This window comes from Solanum pennellii, chromosome 6, assembly GCF_001406875.1.
Source record: "Solanum pennellii chromosome 6, SPENNV200".
NCBI classification, from domain to species: Eukaryota; Viridiplantae; Streptophyta; class Magnoliopsida; order Solanales; family Solanaceae; genus Solanum; species Solanum pennellii.
In genome coordinates, this window is record NC_028642.1 from 3267080 (window position 1) to 3272065 (window position 4986).

A 4986-nucleotide genomic window follows, 5' to 3' on the forward strand; every position below is an offset into this window, starting at 1 on the left:
CAAAAAATCGGTAATCAAATATACAATTCAAATATATGTTATTTGAAAAGATTATATACAATTATTAATAAAATATGCACCTTTTTCACATAGGTCAAGGACGAGTTCGCTGATTTGAGAAAAATGCTTGAAGACAAATTCAAAACAGTGTTGGAAGCCATGAATTCCAAGGTATCACATGTATAAATTTTTTGTTTTAATTTTTTATATACAATATAATATATACTAATGAATACAGTTGTATAATTATTTTCAGGTTAATGTCGTTGATGATGATCAAGAATCACCCATCGGAGATGTTCATCACCAGCCCACATACACACCACATGAACCCCAAAAGTCAATCTGCAAATTTGACAGAACAAGAGGTATTATTTTGCAATATTTATACATTAATTCAGTTTAAACACATATTGAAATGAAATAAATTGTATATAAGTAAATTCAGTTTATACACATTAATTCAGTTTATACACATATTGAAATTAAATAATTAAGAACTATATACTAGTATAGCTCAAATTACTATAAATCAGCATATTACTTATTTTTATACAGAATATACTACAACATATTTTCTTATATTGTTTACATTATTTTCAGGGTACATTTGAAGATGTCATGCAAGAAACGCATATCACTCGTGTTCATCAGTCAAATATCAAGTCTTCACAGTTAGGTGCAAAAAAAAAACCGATAGGTCATCCAAGTGCATTAAAAGATCATGAGGTATCCGTAAATGATTATATACATTTTAAAATTTATTATAATGGTTTATAATCAATTTGTTAGATATTTAAGTTATTATTTTCTGTTTAAGCTGGGAGATAACTTGCAAGAACTAAACCCGAATTCTCCACTGTTGGATCAAGTTGTTTTGGGTGATAATTTGAATGATGTAAGTGGCACTGCCTCACAAGATCAATTAGTGTTGTATGCTACTGTGGATGCCCAGCAAAATGCCCAAAGGGAAACTGAAAGTAGCTCAAACAGTCGGGTAATATATAACATATACAAGGCTGCATCTCACGAGCGTATTGCAGAAGTAGAGGAGTCTATTATAGTTGCAGCGCCTATACAAATGGTATACATGCCTGATTCAAATCAGGAAACAGTTGTAATTGAATCACAGGATGAATTGCCAGACCATCTTCTTCCAAGCGTGAACACACTGCAAAACAATGTATTACAAAAACAAGTTGAAGCTGAAGTAACACCAATGCCAGCTGTTAGGCATAGACGCCCAGGTCCATTCAACATATCTCCATACATGACTTCGTTTGGGTCGGATGTTGGTAAGCAACAATTATTTATGTTTACATTTTCATAAATAAGCATATTGTTTGCATGATGTAAATATTTATATACATATCTTTTCAGGTAGTTCGTCCCGACAACCAGTTGTGTTTTACATGAAACATCCTTTTGTATCATTATCTGACAAGGAAGAATCTGATTTGTTTTCAAATTTTTGGATATGGCTGAAAGAAGACTTACTCGTCAAGCATTACAAAAAGTAACATATTTTTTTTGTATACACTTGTATTTTTAATTGTTTGTTTTGTGTAGTTATTTTGTATTATTTATAATAGGAACTATGCGGAGGATCGCTACAAGAAAGGAAAGGCAACATTACCACATTTGTTTAATTTTGGTGTAGCGACAATTGACAACAAGAATTGGTTCTACAATATCGGGTTTGAGCGCCAGTTGATTGATAACTCGGTATGTTTCTATTTTTATATTATTAAAAATGTTTAAGTAAAATGAAATTGTATAATGTATAAATTATAATATTATTACTCATTATATCACAGCACATAGATGTCTTATTCTACTATATAAGGAAAAAGGCCAAATACTCCAACAGTAGCACATACAAATTCACAAATCTATGTTGCAATTTCAACACTGTTTTTCTAAATGCTTGGAATGCATATTATGGAATAAAAGGTGACCTTTCTAAGGAAGTGTTAGACGAGATGATTATTGATTATATTAATGGATACAAGATGCTAGCGTATGCACCATGGCACACAGTCGATGATGTATTCATCCCGGTTAACTTAGAAGGCAGGTTACATTGGATTCTGATTGTCATATCTTTCAATGATCGATGCATCAAGGTGTATGACTCAATCAACAATTCTCTTCACCACTCATTTGTTGTCAATCACATCAAGAAGTATGCACAGCTTATACCAATGTATCTTGTAAAGTCTGATTTCTATCTGAAGAAAGGTTTGGATATTGCAAGCCACCATCGATATCAAGGTCATACCGTATATGATTCCTTCGAAATTGTATATGTGGAAGACCTTCCCCAACAACCAGCTGCTAGTTTGTAAGTTATATAATTCAATAAATTTCTATTTTATTGAACATAGTTACACTTTAAGTAGTATAATAACATTTGAACTGTTTTTTCATATAATTTTTTTAGGGACTGTGGAGTGTATGTTGCGTCATACGCGGAGTTCTTGAGTGAGAGGAAAGACATTCTAGCAGTTTTAGACCCAGAAGAAATTCGCCTTAGATACGGTGCATTGTTGTGGAATTACGGCAATCAAAAGATACAAGCCGGAGCTGTCAGTGATAGTGAAGCGCCTTTAAAACCCGTCAGGAATCGCACAGAAAACAACAGTTCTGAAAGGATTACAATCCAGTAGGTTTATACCTTAGTTGTAGCATTGTTTTGGTTTTTACGTTGACAGTTTAAATATTAGTTGTAGATTAACAATTTTAAGATAATTTTTGTTTTAATTAACTCGTAATATCATTTTCTTTGTTTTGAACTATCATTTTAGTGTTATAAAAATATAAGATATATCTTTTTGTGTTATTTTGTACAACGTAGCATATAAATAAATATATCTTTCCATGACTGCTTTCAAAATTGATTTGTCCTTGTATACTTGATCAACCTCAACATGCTTATTAGATTCGTCTGAAATCACCCAAGTTGTATCAATCGATACAAATGCAACATTTGTATCCTCCAATTCAACAACAATCATATCAAGACAATCATTTTCTGCAACAGTTGCCAACACCCCCATCTCTTTACACTGAGAAATCTGTCTATCACATGAATCCAAAATAGTTATACAAATAGGAAATTTGTTAAAATCAATGTTGGCCTTTTTTAGCATTACGTACACTCTGACACCCATGTCATTGTGTATAACCATTCGTTTATTGTTTTCTTCAACCTTGTACTCAATCTTCAAAGTCTTATTATTCATATCAACACCAATCTGTTTGGCAATAGTAGTATAAAAATCAAGAAACGTTGACTGTTCCTTAAAAACTACTCCCTCTATAGTATAATCAACGTAACAATTTGTATCGTCCCATTTTCCAGAATGCATAACCAAAATAGCTAATGAGCCCATTATCTGTACATTTATGAAAAGAATATTTATATATATTTCAAATAATTCAATGAGATCATATATACAATTAATACAACAATTTTTATACAATCAAATTATAGAAATTTTATACTGTTTTTCTTTTTAATATACAAACACTACATCTACAATAGTGTATTCTTATTCCAAAAAATAAATCGTATGACATAGAATTTTTATACTATTATTATTTTTAATATACAAACACTACATCTACAATAGTATATAATTCTATAAAAAAAAATAAAACACATGATTTATGAATGTATACAATTATGAACACTGATATTAATATTGAAGCTTTCAAAATATACAAATACCGCGAATCACATATACAATTACATGAACAGTATATAATTGTATATTGCAAAATTTCAGCTTAACAAAATCATATTTTGAATTTAAAAAAAAAAACCACTCACACTAACGAATGAACACAAATTCAGCTTAACAAAATCATATTTTGATTTTTTTTTAAAAAAAACAAACGATCGAAAACAATTCACAAATTCTAAAACCAATAAACAAAAAATTTCATCGAATAAAAACTTACCTGTATTCGATTGCCAAAATTGCTGAACTTCAGTTTCACAAAGAGCAAAAAAAAAATTATTTTTTTGTTTCAATGGCTGTATGAATTATTTTTTTTGAATTTGAACGTTTGGCTTTAAAAAAGGGACGTTTCCCTAAAATTGTGGCATTATCTTGATTTATTGTTACCATATTTAATGCTTCAGTTACAAACAACTTTTTAAAATATAATTGTATAAATAAAAAAAAATTTATATACAAAATTAAAGACACCTTTAATAACTAAACTATACCCATATAATGTAATTAGGTAAACTATACCCATATAATATTATTTAATCAAATAAGTTTGCCATATATGAAATTTTCCCATTTATCAAGGGGGTCTTTAATATGATCCCTCTGGATAGGATCGCTTGTCGTCCTTAGAAAAAATAAATTAAAAAAATAATTATTATTTTTTGTTTTATACTCCATATTAATTATTTATTTCCTACAATATTCTCAAGACCTAAGGCTAAGGTTATACGTCAATTAATATGAGAATACTAATATTAATTATAATTTATCAAGGGGGTGTGCAAAGTTTAAAATGGAAAAATTAAAGTGATCGGAGAAGTAGTTGGCATTTTAGAAAACCGATATGTAATTGAGTAGATTTTATGTAGCGATCAATTTGGTATGATCACATTATTATCTTTTTCCTCCTCATTTTTATTTTACTTATTATTATTTAATAATTATTTTTTCTTTTATCCTACCTTTTTATAGTAGTTATATATCTTCCTTTTCTTATAGATTTAAAATTGTTGACATAATTTAACGACCTAAAATGACATAATGTAACCAAATATTATAAAGCAATACATTACAATACAATATATTATAGAAAGAATATGTAACCACCATCCAAATGAAGTGTATACCTTCATACTTGGTGCAAAAAGATAACAAAAATTGGTGATTCCAAAAATTCTTTTTTCAACTTTGTTTTTCTCTATTTAACGTGACTCAAACCCCCGAATAAATTTTACTTGTCTTT

The 4986-nt window shown here is 29.2% G+C and overlaps 1 pseudogene; it reads left to right on the top strand.

Moving 5' to 3' along the window:
- The first annotated feature begins 6 nt into the window (after nucleotides 1–6).
- On the top strand, nucleotides 7–2722 carry LOC107021168 (annotated as a pseudogene).
- Nucleotides 2723–4986: the final 2264 nt, after the last annotated feature.